The 16,440-nt window shown below is 34.0% G+C and overlaps 1 protein-coding gene and 1 pseudogene across 5 annotated transcripts in view; one reads left to right on the top strand and one right to left on the bottom strand.

Annotated features, from left to right (window-relative positions):
• The first annotated feature begins 5,044 nt into the window (after nucleotides 1-5,044).
• On the top strand, nucleotides 5,045-6,297 carry LOC138857972 (uncharacterized; annotated as a pseudogene).
• An 880-nt stretch (nucleotides 6,298-7,177) lies between these two features.
• LOC118683427 (uncharacterized) overlaps nucleotides 7,178-16,440 on the bottom strand; it is a 134,675-nt gene continuing 125,412 nt past the window's right edge. For 2 of the 5 annotated variants that reach the window (XM_070112295.1, XM_070112294.1), the window contains one exon: nucleotides 7,178-15,747. The gene's annotated coding sequence lies outside the window, so the exon portion shown is untranslated. The remainder of the gene's footprint in view (nucleotides 15,748-16,440) is intronic. The other 3 variants (XM_070112297.1, XM_070112296.1, XM_070112298.1) reach the window with 3 other exon arrangements.

Raw genomic sequence — 16,440 nt, 5'->3', positions numbered from 1 at the left:
CTGTTCAAGCCCCTAAGTACTAAATATGTTTACCCCAGTGCCTATAGTTGACCTTCCACCGAAAATATCAGTCAATCCACAAAGAAATCTCAAACGAGTATACCATTTGACTTTGCGAGAGTATAAAATGTTCGGTTACATCCGAACTTAGCAATTCCTTACTTTTTTCTTTGATTTGGTCGCCTTGTTGACCTTGCTGTGCGTCGATTCGCAGCCGTTGAGTATTTCTCTGGATGACAGTTTATGATGACGCAGCGTTTAGTTTCTTAATAATACGGCTTATGTGATCAGTTTAATATGCGGGAATATACACCCGTCTTACAATTTTTTTTATACTCTCGCAACCTGTTGCTACAGAGTATAATAGTTTTGTTCACCTAACGGTTGTTTGTATCACCTAAAACTAATCGAGTTAGATATAGGGTTATGTATATATAAATGATCAGGATGAAGAGACGAGTTGAAATCCGGGTGACTGTCTGTCCGTCCGTGCAAGCTCTAACTTGGGTAAAAATTGAGATATCTTTATGAAACTTGGTAGACACGTTTCTTGGTACCGTGAGACGGTTGGTATTGCAGATGGGCGTAATCGGACCACTGCCACGCCCACAAAACGCCATTAATCAAAAACAAATAACTTGCCATAACTAAGCTCCGCAATAAGATACAAGACTGTTATTTGATACACAGGATCACATTAGGGAGGGGCATCTGCAGTTAAAACTTTTTTTTAAAAAGTGGGCGTGGTCCCGCCTCTAATAGGTTTAATGTGCATATCTCCTAAACCGCTAATGCTATAATAACAAAATTCACTAGCAGCAAATGTTCTTAGCACTTCTATTGACGGTGTGAAAATAGTTGAAATCCGGTGGCAACTCCGCCTACTCCCCATATAACGGTACTGTTAAAAACTACTAAAAGCGCGATAAATCAAGCACGAAACACGCCAGAGACATTAAATTTTATTTCTGGGATGGTATGAGATAACTTTATAGGAACCGCGTTCAAAATTAGACAGTGGGCGTGGAACCGCCCACTTTTAGGTGAAAACCCATATCTTGGGATCTGCTTAACCGATTATTTACCGAATTTATATTTCTATGTCATAGTGCGAAAATGGGCGAAATCGGACTACAACCACGCCTATTTCCCATATAACACCATTTTCAATTCCATCTGATTCTTTCACTTTCCACTCTGCATATTAAGCAACAATGATTATATCGGGGTAAAACTTTGCGTGAATAATACGTTTAAAGTATGCCACCTTTTGACCAAAAATTGTCTAAATCGAACCAAAACTGTTCAAGCCCCTAAGTACTAAATATGTGGACCCCAGTGCCTATAGTTGACCTTCTACCGAAAATATCAGTCAATCCACTAAGAAATCTCAAACTAGTATACCATTTGACTTTGCGAGAGTATAAAATGTTCGGTTACGTCCGAACTTCCTTACTTGTTTTTTTTTTTTTAATTTGCCTGTATTTTTATAAATAGCAGGTCTTATTACTATGGCTGAGCTCTTTATTGATACTCGAAGGACCAATGTTAAACTAAATGTAATTTCTAAAATTCTTTCTCACTGGTGGGGGGCAATAATAGTCGTACATTCAGTGAGAGTAAATGCATTCTGATTTTATTTTATTAAATGCATCGCTTATTTAGTATTTACAAATCTTACTATCTAATTAAATGTATACATATGTATGTGTGTATGTGGCATGCACACCACATAGGGTTGTTTTTAAGTACAACTCAATACATGTGTGTGTGTGTATGTCCGTATGTATGTAACACATTGTTTATGCTACATGTTATGGGATTGTTTTCAAGTGCACATGTGCATTTCTAATCAATTGCCTAAATACATATCTTAGGTCTACAAGTTATCATATGAGTGTATATTTGTTTAGGTGTTTGCTTATGTATGTATGTATGCCTGTTAAATATATTTGAGCATACATATTTATGATTAGTGGACTGTATATTCCAACATGTTTCTTATCTTAATATGTAAAATAATAAACCTAAATTTATTGCTGCACGCCGTCTAAGTGGGGCCCTTTGGTCCCAACGCACATGTTCAATTTTGAACACATACCATCACCAATCATATGGAGTAAAGTCAGACGAATGTTCGAAAATCCTGATATTAGTTACATGGGGGCCAGGTAAAATTTTCACTCGATTTGATCCATTTTAGGCACAAAAATACCTTGTTATGAGTAAAACACGCTCTCTCCTTTTTATTGAGATAACTCACATTATGGCCGATATATGCGGTACAAAGTCACCCGGAAGTTCAAAAGTCTTTATATTTGTATTAGGTATGAGGGCTATAGGAAGTATTGATTCGATTGAACCCATTTTTGGACACAAACATACTATTATCGAGAGTTTTGTTTATTTATTTTATTATATGAATTTCAATTAAATGTCTTACACATTGACCGATATTTTCGGTAAAAAGGCAACTATAGGCATTGGGGTCAACAAATTCAGTAGCTAGGGACTTAAATAGTTTTGACTCGATTTAGACAATTTTTTGTCACAAGGTGGCATACTTCAAAGGCATTATTCACGCAAAGTTTTACCCCGATACAATCATTGTTGTTTGATTTGCATAGTGGAAAGTGAAAAAATCAGAAGGAATTTAAAATGGTGTTATTTGGGAAATAGGCGTGGTTGTTATCCGATTTCGCTAATTTTCGCAATATAGGATAGAAATATGAGAAGAATATTATGTACCGAAATCGGTTAGGCATATCCTAAGATATCGGTTTTCACCTAAATGTGGGCGGCGCCACGCCCTTTGTCTAATTTCGAACGCGGATCCTATAAAGCTAGCTCATACCATCCCTGAGTTAAAATTTAATGACTCTGGCGTGTTTAGTGCTTGATTTATCGCGCTTTTAGTAGGTTTTAATAATACCGTTATATGGGGACTAGGCGGGGTTGTCACCCGATTTCACCCATTTTCACACTGTGGTGCAAAAAGCATTTGTTCTCAGTGAATTTTGTTATTATAGCTTTAGCAGTTTAGGAGATATGTACATTAAAAAGCGGAACCACGCCCACTTAAAAAAAAAACTTTTAACTACAGAGGCCCCTCCTTAATGTGATCCTGTGTACCAAATAACAGTCTTATATCTTATTGCGGAGTTTAGTTATGGCAATTTATTTGTTTTTGATTAATGGCGTTTTGTGGGCGTGGCAGTGGTCCGATTACGCCCATCTGCAATACCAACCGTCTAACGGTATCAAGAAACATATGTACCAAATTAATAAAGATATCTCAGTTTTTACTCAAGCTAGAGCTTGCAGAGACGGACGGATGGACGGACGGACGGACGGACGGACAGACAGTCACCCGGATTTCAACTCGTCTCTTCATCCTGATCATTTATATATATATAACCCTATATCTAACTCAATTAGTTTTAGGTGATACAGACAACCGTTAGGTGAACAAAACTATTATACTCTGTAGCAACATGTTACGAGAGTATAAAAATCAAACCGCCTAAATGCACAATATGTATGTTATCAAAGAGTTGCTAGAAGATGCTGACTCGTGACATTTCTTCACGTTCAGCATTGCTCTCATGCGTCTGCGACATGATTTGCATCGTATTACATTGAGTGGAATGATCATATACACCGTCTTTCTCTGATCATAGGTACATCTACTTCTTCTTTAATTCGGATGCAAAGATCAGAAAGGAAGTAAAGAGAAATCTCAGAAACACAAAATGGGATATTTACAGGCAAATACTATCTTGCGTGTACTACTCATATGAAGAGCTTGAAAGGGGCGTGATATAGCAGTAGAGATGCAATGGTAGACAATTGAAGGGTGCTAAGCACACTGTGATTCTCTGACCATAAGTATAATTACTTCTTCATTAGAACTGAAGCCAAGATCAGAAGAAATCCCAGAAACACAAATTGGGATCTCTACAGGCAGATACTATTAGGCATCCAAATGCCCTGCACCGGTTTTAACCCGCAAGAGTTTCGGGAAATGGACGATCAAATGTGAGGACTCATTGGAAGACCTAGTCAGTGTGCACTTTCCTGGCTGTAAGGAAGCGATAAGTCCGAGCTATGAATAAAATAGTGCTGCAATCTTCACCAAACATATCATTACGGAGAATAAGATAGAATGGGCGATCCGCTCATTCATTCAAACCGCCCGGTACGGATGAAATAATTCCAGTCATGTTGCGGAATGTGCTTTGTCTATCCGTGAGGTGGCTTATGGCGATTTTTAGGGGATGCCTGAAATTCAGCTTTGTGCCGGACTCATGGAGAGAGGCTTGGGTAGTTTTTATACCGAAGGCAGGCAGAAACAACCCAACCTACTCTAAAGAGTTTAGGCCGATAAGCTAAACTTAATTCCTGCTGAAAATATTAGAGAAAACCTCAAATATGCATATCAGGGGCGCAGCGTGTCCAAAGCGCAACATGCATACACTAAAGGCAGATTCGTAGAGAATGCACTCCATACACCAGTATTCAACATCGAAAAGTCTCTGGAATATATGGAATACCCTCTATGAAAGTTCCTGAACATTTATGGAGCATTTAATAACGTGTATACGGAATCCATTCTGAATAGTATCCAGTCAATAGATGTTGATCCTGCTATACGACGTTGGATCAGGATCCTTTTAATCTCTATAAGGATAAGAGCAGAATGGATCGACGCTATGGTGTAGTGCTACCTCCGCTCAAATGGACATTAGTGGTGATTAAACTGCTAAGGAATCTAGACGATAAAGCGACTAGGATAGTGACATATGCAGATGACATTGCCATCTTAATAACGGGAAGGTGACCCCATTAACAATATTATACCCACCCTTCTCAATACAGTTAAGAGTTGGGCATCGCAAGCGAGTCTGGGATTAAATCCAGAAAAAACAGATCTGCTTCTCTTCACTAGGAAATAAATACAAAGTTCCTCAATGGAGGCTCCCTTCGACAAATGGGACACAATTCTCTTTCGAGGACCGCACCATGTACTTGGGGTGGTCTTAGACAGCAAATCGCTGTGGAAGCACAATGTGGAAGAAAGAGTGAGAAGGCTAGCCTTATATATATGTAGTCAAATGCTCGGCACAACCTGGGGCCTTTCAGCCTCTCCCACGCACTGGTGTTACACACCAATTGTTAGACCAATTCTGCTCTACGCTACGGTAGTGTGGTGTACAGGCTTACAGAAATCTACCTACCGAAAGTCAATGGGAAGGGTTCATAGGTTCTTATACACCTCTTCGCCGAAAACTGCGCGATAAAATCGACTTGGGCATAGCTCGGTGGGCAGAGGCGGTTTGGCAAGTACCGACTACATGATACCACTTTTCAACTGGGAAATAACGTTCAAAGTAAACCTAGGAAAAGATGGTTGATAGCTGCGCACAACACATTAAATATTTATATAGATTACTCGAAAATGAAAGACGGAGCTGGTACAGGGATATACTGTCCAGAGTTACGCTGCAGGATTTTTAAACTGCCGCACCAGTGCTGTATATTTCAAGCCGAGGTATATGCTATTGGGAAAGCCGCAGAGCTCGCCTCTATTGCATCAACTCCAGAGTCAACATTTCCGTGGACAGACAAGCAACAGTTAAGACAATAACCTCGTTTCGCATATCGGCCAGAAAAGTCTTGGAAAGCAGGGCAGCAGGGTAAAGTGTTGCTAGGAGCAAGCTACTTCACTTCTACTGGATACCAGGACACAAAGGCATCGAAGGCAATGAAATAGGGGAATGAGAATGAGAGCCAAGGGTGGTGTACGGCTGACACCCGAGAACCCAAACCATGGTATGGAGCGAAGCATGATAAGGAAAATCAAAACGCGATGGAACGATCTACCTGGGTGCAAAACTTCAAAAGTCATGTGAAAACCGGTATATGGGAAGTATACAAAATTCCTACTGGCACTTGATAGAAAGGAATGTTCCTTATCGGAATACTAACTTGTCACTGATTAGTAGTGGAACACGCCTGCAGTACGGGCTCACAGATCGAGAAGACTGCAGAAAATATCAATAGCAAGGCAGTAAGGAAACAATAGAGCATTTTTGTGCACTTGTCCCGCATTAACAACACTACCGATACCGGTATCGATAGTGAGGCCACAGAGTATACTGAGGCTCGTGTCAAGAGCAGGCATCTTAAAGGATGACTACTCCTCATGGGCTTCGTAACTGAACTCCATTAGGTATCGCAAAGGACCATAACTAGTCTATGCGTGGCTCAGTTGCCCTCCATACTAACTTAACCTGTAGCAGGATATAGATTACTTAGATGGTATTACCACTAAATTTTTGACAGATGCCTCTAAGATTTTAGGGGGAGCATCTTGAATAGCCAGATGCTTAATACATATCGGTAGAGTCTTCGGGCAACTGAACTTTTTAGATATTGACGGCTTATCACCTTGATGGCAAGGTCAAGAAAGATGTATAAGGTCAATCGACGCAAAAGTACTCTTTTGAAGATACGAACTAGCCGTCACTGTGATACATACAAAGCTTCAGGAAAATGGCATGAAAGGGAAGCAGAAAAATGCGCGACTCGAGTTACACATGTGAACGGAATAGGCAACATCTTAAAGATGTTCAGGATAAGGAACAACAAAAACCTCGTACACTTAATGATATTCATAAAACCGGCACACAAATCATTTATTTGACAATGTACTAGGGTGTATTCGATGTATACAAAATAAAATTCAATTAGAGACACACTGCTTAGCATTGCACTGTAGGCAGTCTAACGGGTCTGTCTTCAAACCATAGTTGTTAAGTGAAAGATGTTCACCTATTTCATAAATTAATCTCAAACATTTAAACTTTCTACCGTAATTAGCTAAATACCTTTCTGATATCGTTTTACTTTTGCCGTAATCTAATTGAATACGTCATATGTATGTGTATAATGGATAACTGTACTTTAGTATCGATAGATTTTGCATTGAGGAGTTCAAAAGGGGAGGTTCATAACCGTCGCTATTTCGTTAATAATTTTAGGAAAAGTGGGAATGGTGCAACGGGAATGAAAGAATATGGTTTCGAAAAATGGTTTTTGCTCTTACCTGTATGCTATTTTGTAAGCTACTCTTAGCAAGGCATTATTTATATACAAAAACGGCACATAATAGAAGTTTATATTGAGAGTTTTTTAGAGACTTCCAATTTATTTTGCATTTCTTGGTTTTACAGCTTTTCAATTGTTCGCTTGGTATTGGTGTGATTGAGTGTCTGAATAGCAATGTTTATTTGTATACTTTAATGTTAATTACTAAGTAACTTGTCTTCTTCAATTATGACCGAATACTCAATTTTTTTGCATCTGTTGTCATTATCATGTACTATTGTCTATCGCATTCTATAATGTTTGAAATATAAATGTTCTTCATTTTAGGCTTCCTTAAAATTATGTTTGTCACATCCAGTTTAAAGTTGCACCTTTTGTATGTTCGCATTTATTTATATTTTTTTCTACATTAACATTCAACAAATGCTTATTAGCTATAGGTTTGGGGTTTTATAGGTATTAAGTAAATACAATATTAATTTTGATTACTTCATTTAGTATTATTATTATTATTATTAGTACTTTAAGCAGTTTTTACAAATAAGTATTATAAAGAAAATTAGTGTTGACCCCGTAATGTCTCTGACTAAGACACAGCGTATTCTCATTCATACATACTTATGTATACCCAAATATGTATTTATAAAAATGCCTGAATCAAACGCACGTCATTTACATTTTCATCACTTCGGACCAAATCAAGTAAATTCCACCCAGATGTATATATGATTATTGCCAAAAAGCACTCCTAATATACATTTGCTCTTTAGTTGCTCATTATATCATTTTATGGTATATGAGGTCCGAAAGTTGCCAAACTAAACAAAGCAGGTTTATTAAAAGTCGAATTGAATATTTTTATTTTTTCATTAAATTTAATGGGGAATAAAAGACGGTTATAGTTAATATATTGCTGTTATGAAACAGGTATTTTGCATTTTAAAAAGAAATTGTATTTTTAAATTATCGCAGCTGTCAAATCAAAGAAAGCGTTCTCTGTAGTTTGCATGGTTAATTGAACAGCAATTAATTAGGCATGTAACTGTAGACTTAGAAATAAATATAGTTTAAAAAAACTAAAGACACACGCTTTTAAAGAATATCGAACTAAAAAGTTGAAAATAATTTTAAAAATTAACTTAAACAAATAATATATAAAAAATACTAGTATAATTGAGGAAAAGGCTTAGGGCGCTTTGTGTCATAATTTTCGTATATCGAGCGCTCCACGCTTTTTCCTCAATTATGCTAGTATTTTTTATATATTATTTGTTTAAGTTAATTTTTAAAATTATTTTCAACTTTTTAGTTCGATATTCTTTAAAAGCGTGTGTCTTTAGTTTTTTTAAACTATATTTATTTTAAACTTTTTAGTTCGATATTCTTTAAAAGCGTAATTTTTTAATTTTTTTATTTCAAACTATATTTATTGTATATTAATTGATAGTTGTTCGATAACCATCGCAACACTAATCTTACTTTCAGTAAATATTGAAAACAAAGTATTTTGCATAAAAATTTTTATTTTCATGTTATGATTCTTTCAAACAATTTTTTTAAGCTATTGAATAGCTTTCATCGCGGGCTTTGAGCGTGGTACCGAATCAAAAAATTCCGCAACCAAACTAAAGCCAACACGATTGCAAAGTATGCGCAAAATGTTTGCATACTTTTAGGCATATTTTGACATCTCAAACGGAACAAATCAACTGAACAGACAGAACAAAAATAATAATATCTAAGATAAAAAATTTTAATGCCAGACCAAAATATGGAATTTAATAAAAAATAAATTATTCAATATTCGGATTCATAATATACTAATATTATGTAACGTTATTATTTGGTAAATAGCTACACCACCTTTTGGAATAGTATCTCGTTTTAATTGAACAATACAATTAAAATTAGGTATTTTAATCGGATTATCAATGGTAACAAATTTCCACTCATCTTCGGTGGCGTTTTCAACATCAACTTCGCTGATAAAAGGTCAGAGCGGTTGACAACTTTCCTTTCGGAAAGATTGAATTTGAAAATGAATAATGATAATGATTTGATAATGAATAACTTCTCATTTATTCAATTCTTGTTTATTTTTTATTAAATTCCATATTTTGATCTGCCATTAAAAAATTTTATCCTAAATATTATAATATTTGTTCTGTCTGTTCAGTTGATTTGTTCCGTTTAAGATGTCAAAATATGCCTAAAAGTATGCAAACATTTTGCGCATACTTTGTAATCGAGTATAGTTTAGTTACAAACAGACATACAAGTGAAACTAATATAAGCGTGTTAAATAAATAACTTCAGTCCAAATTAATATTAATTTCGTATTTATAACTATGTTCTTAATAATTTAATCATTTAATATATAATGCGTTAAATAACAATAAATTAAAGCTGGCTTTTTTCGTGAATATTGTCAATTACTCGTACATATTCATGTTGCAACATGAATCTCTTTGGAATAATAGTCATGAAAACAAATATACAAGGGCCTTTGAGGCTCAAGATGCATATCTGAGTGTGCAGTTTTCCCATTTCAAATTGCGCAAGATGAGCCATTGCAAAATGAAATTATATACGAATGTTGCCTATACAAATTACTGTTGCGAAACCATACAAACTTTTTTCGTTTTTTTTCGTGGAAAATACTTAGTACAGCTTTAATTTTTTTCAATTATATTCTATAATAGTATTTTTTTTAAGTAGAAATATACTTAAAGCACAACCTATTATTTTTAGTAGTCCTTTTTTACAAACTCCTTGTTTTGCCTATCATGTAATATAATTATATACATATACCTACATATATGTACGCAGAAAATTGTTAGCACAAATCATGTTTGATAAAATCATGTGTGCAGAAGTACAGTTTCTTGTAGATATTTCCATGGCTGTACCGTTGAAAAAATCGACAATAAATTCTTACCTTCATTATATATGTATGTATGTATCTAAATGTATTCACGGTTATAAACTATAAACGCTATAAACACATATACAACAATATACATATATATGAGTTTAAATAAATGTCATGCATCTAGATATGTTATTTATGATATATATTAGCGTTTTAAGCATTTTCACATAGAATATTATTTCATTGTACGTGCTTATCAATTATTAATAAAGACTAGTTGTTATTGTATATAGTGTTAATTAGCTGCCTTTATGTACATAATCGTATATATATAAATTTGATATGGATATACCTATATAGTGATTCCAAATTTTTATTAGATTTTGTAACTAAGCGGTTACTAAATAAAAACTTTCAAATTAGAATTATATATAAAAGCTTTTAAAAATTCTACCAATACTAACAAGAATAATTAATAATAACTGAAATTTACTAGAAAGTAATTTCATTATATCCCCTTTATAACTGTTCCTAAAGAAATGGCTATATCGAGAGTGCTCAAAATATTTCAAAACACGCACAAATGAACGAAATATAAATTATTATTATTATGTGCAAATACATAGAAAAAACAAGGTGAACATTTTGTTGAGCTCGAGGAAAAAAATCCCGAAACTGGACGATGCAAGCCATAAATTGGAAACAGTAACAATAAAATTTAGCGACCGTGGGAAATGTTTCGAACATGAAGTGTCGTTACAATATACATACTATTCCTAGAATATACATACATGTACATACAGTGGCGAGCAGAATTGAGTGCATGTTTACAAAACTGACTTTCATCACCCATTAAAACATAACCACACAAACAAATCCAAAATTTTGTTTACCATTATAGTTGTTTTTATGCTATTTTTGATGTTCTTAGTGCAGTTAAAATGTGTTTCGGGCGAAGCAAAACAGTTTTTGTGAATTGGCTTCGAATTATAAATAATTTGTCCATATTTTGGAAAAAAATGAGAAAATTATCTGAAGAAATGGAAAATAATGTTGTGAGCCTGACCGAGAATGACTGTACTACCTGGAAAATTTCCAAGAGGGCTGATATTAGCCAATCGGCGAAGATCGCAGTTCAAAAGAGGCGAAATCCCAAACCGCATGCCGCAGGTCAGAAAAAATTATTGAAGGACTCAGATGCCCGTCTAATGATGTCCGAAATGAGAAAAAACAAGTTACTAACATCAAAGGGTGCTTCTCTGGTCATTAACAAAAAAGTTAGTGAATGAACTGCTAGAAGAGCGCTGCGAGACATCAGATATATTTCAAGTGTGATAAAAACATATCTGGATTGTCCGATAAGAATATTAAAGCGCGTTTGAAATTTTCAAGGGAGCATCATAATTAGACCATTGATGATTGGAAACGTGTTGTCTGGTCTGATGAGTCCAAATTAAATCGTTTTCAGTCAGACGGAAAGCAATACTGCTGGCGTAGACTCGGAGAAATGTTAAACATGGCGGTGGAAATATATTAGTTTAGTGATGCTTTATATGGTGGCATGTTGGTAGTCTTCATTTAGTAGATGGTATCATGCGAAAATAGAACTTTCTTCAAATTCTGCAAACCAATCTTCCCAATTTTATTGATGTGCATATCCCGAAGAAGAAATTTTTTTTCAACAAGATGGGGAGCCGAAGCACACAGCAAAACTTGTAAAGGAATGAATTGGGAAGCAACAGTTTAAATTGATGGAGTGGCCAGCACAAAGTCCCGACCGCAATCCAATTGAAAATCTTTGGTCAATAGTGAAAAGTCGGATCGGGCAGTACGAAGCAGCTCCAACAAACATGGGCAACCTTTGGGAACGTGTAACAGCAAAATGGAATCGAATTCCGAAAGATATTGTTGAAAATTTGGTAGAGAGCATGCCAGACCGCCTAAAAGAAGTAATTTCTAATAAGGGTCAGTGGACAAAACATTGAAATCTATTTAGTTATTGAATTTTTTTTAAACGTGCGAAATTGAGTTTATGCGTTTTCTTTCGTTTTTTCCTCTAAACTATTAGAATTTTTCTTATTTGTCATTGTTACTTTACTAGATTTGCTTGTGTGGTTATGTTTTTATGGGTGATGAAAATCAGTTTTGTAAACATGCACTCAATTCTGCTCGCCACTGTATGTGCACTTTTTGAGTAGAATTAAATTTTTGAGGTGTTTTGCTTCTCTTTAGTCATTGAAGTTTAAAAAACGTATGTCCATTCAAATAATTATTCACCTTTTCGGGAGCCATAAAAATAATAATATAAATTGAATTATTTTGATTTTTCGTTTAAAATTTTCAGCTGTTTGATTAACTATCGAATCTTCATTTTTGAAGTTGGCAACTTCAATAAAACTTCGACTGGAAAAAGTTGAAGTTCGTAATACCGAAAAATTTTTTGGTTTATCTGAAGTTGAATTCTTTTAACTTTAATTCAACTGAGTGGAGTTAAAAACCGTAGTTGGGGTGTAAGATTTATTATACAATTATTATACAATAACAGTTGTTTTCTATTAATTAATAAGTATATATGATGGTAATTAGTTGTGACAGAAATAAGAAATAAAAAAATAAGGAAAATAAGTTTATCGGTAATAATTTATCATATGGTAATCCTTATTTAACAACTCTGATATTATGTTTATAAGTTATGTATGTATGTGCTTTACACACAGCAAATGACAAATATTGCTGAATATTGTTTTTTATACCATAATTATCCAACACAATTTTGAATTCTTGTACAGTATATTTGCTTGTGCTATTGACCTTTCATTAAAATGTTCAAGCCCAATTCACATTCCTAGGAATATTGCCGTTTTCTATTCTTTATAAATTTTTTTATTCTTTTGTGCAAGTGTGAATTACTGTTGAGTTACAAAAATGCACATATTCGTTAATATAAATACAAATAAAGATCAGAATTTTAGTTGGTTAACCATATAGTATACACCACCATACACAAAGTTAACTCATAAATTGATAAATCTTGCGAAGTTGGTAATTAAACATACATATACATTATATAGGTATATATGTATAATAATATAAAACTAAATTTTTCAAAACAATTAATTTTTTAATAAATTAAATATATTTTGGTTTCATTAAGAAACCGGCAGCGGCCAATACAAAATATGCCCACCCATAGCGAGGGACCAGCCGTCGACGGTTATTTCATAGTTATTTGCTGATTAGGTATACAAAGGACATCTAAACGATAAAGAAGTATATTTTTTATATTTTCGATGTTTATGTAAACATGTGACCCTAGCTACATACATACTCTCAATCGAGATCAGGTCTAAAAAAATTAACCCATGAGAAGAATTTAAAATAATGACATAGCAGGCACAAGAACCTAAATGCAAATTAATGTGTGAAGGCGCTTTAATATTTGACGGGGGCGGTAGTAACAGGCGAATAGTGCTAATATTAGCTGTCTTCGATTCACCAAGTGTTGAAGATTAGCCATTCGAACAAACTATACGAGATGTTCAAGCAAACAGGCAGCACTTGTGGTACAGCCCTGCGCTAGCATGTCCTCTGACGCATGCGCAATTATTCTAGTTGTTATGTGCCCTAAGTTATGTTTTCTATAAACTAAAGAAAAAAAATGAAATTTGTATTTTTATATGTCATTTGAGCCATTCATTATCGTTAAACTGGCATAAAATTTGCAAAATAAAACTTGGTAGCATTGAAAAAAGCGGTTACACCATTTTAATGAGGCATGCACTCTTGTACGAATTCAACTCCATAACTTTGTTGTTGCTGTTACATTACATTTTTTTTACAAGAGAGCAGCGCGCAAAGATAGCGAGCAGAGAAATGGTGAATGGAAAACAGCTAATGATTCCTGGTATTGAAAGGTGCTAGCCAGGAAATTTTGAAGTGAAAATAACCAGATCACGTAAGAAGAAAGTCAACCTTTTCCAATGCAATACATACAAGTTTTTATGACGTTTTCAATTATTGACGTGTCGAGAAATTGTTATAAATATGAAATGTAGCTGCTATTGGTCTCGCGTCTCTATTTTTTTATCACCTTTGACAGCGTAAAATCAACACGCCGGAAATGAGTGGTCACTAAAATGAAGTAACTTTCCTCTACTGTCGAAAGCACATTTATGTAAGTTGATAGCACCCTCTGCTGCTGCAATAACATTGCAGGATTTCGCCTTGCTTTTTTAATTTATGCTTTGCGTGTGTGCTCATACTCGGTGGTGCATGATAAGTTCTTTCACAATCAAGTCTGAAGATACTTTTGCATTTGCACATTGCGAAGGAGTGGTTAGCCGTTACCGTAAAAAAGGCCCTGATTAGCAGTGATTTCTTTTACACCTTTTAGACTCAACAGCTGCTTATATGTATAATATATAGACAATTTACAGGCATACACAAGTTATGGCAAATGTTTTCTTTAGGCCTATATATCTATGGATATATATTATCCAATATAAAGCTTCAAATAATTGTATGAGTACGTGCAATTACAAAGTATATTTAAAAATTTGACACATATACATATATTTATTTAAGTTTATATATTAAAACATTTATATAATATCGAAATTCTCCCCTGATATTATTCATTAAGAGTAATTATACATACATTAATCATGTTAATAATTGTATATATACATACATATCTGCTTATGTTCTTTATCTTTAAATTTAGAATTGACAGCTGAATTACCTTAGTATTCTCATATACATTGAATTATTGTCTCATGTCGCATTTCACAATTAAATTGAATAAGTTGTTATAAATGTTAATATTATTAATATATTTTTAGTTATTTATTTCTTTAGTAGTGTTCTAGTACTTGCGTTTAAACATTGTCATTGCTATTATTGTCATTGCTCAATTTCCACTCATATTGTTAGATAGGTTTTGTGTTCAACAACGAAACACTACGAAATCAATAATTAATATTCAACCATATAATTTTGAAACGATCATTTCGAATACACTCATGCAAAACTGTATCTAAATATATAAAATGTATGAATGTATGTATGTAGATAATTGATAATATACATTTAAGTTATTATTTTGTCAAGAGTTTCAAACAAACTTGCTTAATTTTTGGTTAAACAATATTTTTATCAAATGCTGCGTTTTTATAAATACGCCTCAATAATTTATCTAAATGTGGGTGTAATTGCCATATGTATTGTTGTTACTTACTAAAGTCAATATGATATGGATTTATATAATAGTTAGAATGGCGACATGGTATTGATAACGAAAATATATGTATACATTGAGCTACAAGTAAAAACTTATCAAACATTGTAGGGTTGTATGCATAATTATGATGACTCTGATATGCCAATAGTGGCTAGAAGAAGATTGTACTGATATGCAATTATCCAAATCATAAAAGAGTCATATCTTTGGTTTAATTGATACTAAGTTATATATATGTTTATATATGTAGGTATGTACTGTGTATATGTATGATATCTTATTTGATTCCCGTTCGTTATAGAATCGGTTATAGGCTCATTCCTACCATGTTGATTATTGCCATCGCTTGAACATTTCCAGTTCCATTTCCTTTGTTCCGTTATAAGTATATATAAGCTTTGAGCTCTGAAATGACATACATATATGAGTATGTAGGCATTATTGATGGTAAAATCCAACGATACTTGTAAGCTTTGCGCTATGGCATTACCTTTACTTTTTAAAGTATTCATATGATATGTCATACCTAAAAATATAATAATATAAGCTTTAAAAGTGCACTATTGACATTAGGTTTTATTTACAACATAGATAGTTTGTATTAAAAATTTTGTTTATAACATAATTAGTAAGCTCGACCGCAGTTTTGGTTGGCAACTGATGAGAAGTGGGAACATTAAAGAACTGTTTCTTATTAAGTGTAAATCTAGACATTCCATTTAGTAATTTCGTTCATGGTTCATCAGAAATGTTACTGTTAAAATGAGATTGTTCTACATATATTTGGGTAGTCCGATATATGTCCCAAGTTGATTTTTTTTTCAAACGCCCCTGGAATTTCAGTTTTTGCCCTAAAAATAACGATCCAACATAAACAAGCTAAACAAAATACCTAAGCATTCATACAAATAATTTATACATTCTGTACTGCTCATCTGATATGGTGTACGACAGTATCCCCGCTTAATTGACCCCGGTTAATTGTTTTGTTCGCTTATTTGAATCACCTGATCGGTCAAAAATATTCCCACTTAATTGAACCCGGTCAATTGGTGCTCCCGCATAATTGGTTAAAAATATGTGTTATTGAAAAAATATGCCACCAAAAAACTTTCGTTAAAAAATAATCTGGCATTGCTGTACATATATATTTCGTAGCATTGTGTAACATACGTGTCTTTTGGAGATATTTTGGATGACGCTGGTGTTGAGAAGCAAG

This window comes from Bactrocera oleae, chromosome X (genome assembly GCF_042242935.1).
Source record: "Bactrocera oleae isolate idBacOlea1 chromosome X, idBacOlea1, whole genome shotgun sequence".
NCBI lineage: Eukaryota > Metazoa > Arthropoda > Insecta > Diptera > Tephritidae > Bactrocera > Bactrocera oleae.
The sequence above is the reverse complement of the archived record's forward strand: the minus strand, read 5'-3'. Positions and strand labels throughout refer to the sequence as shown.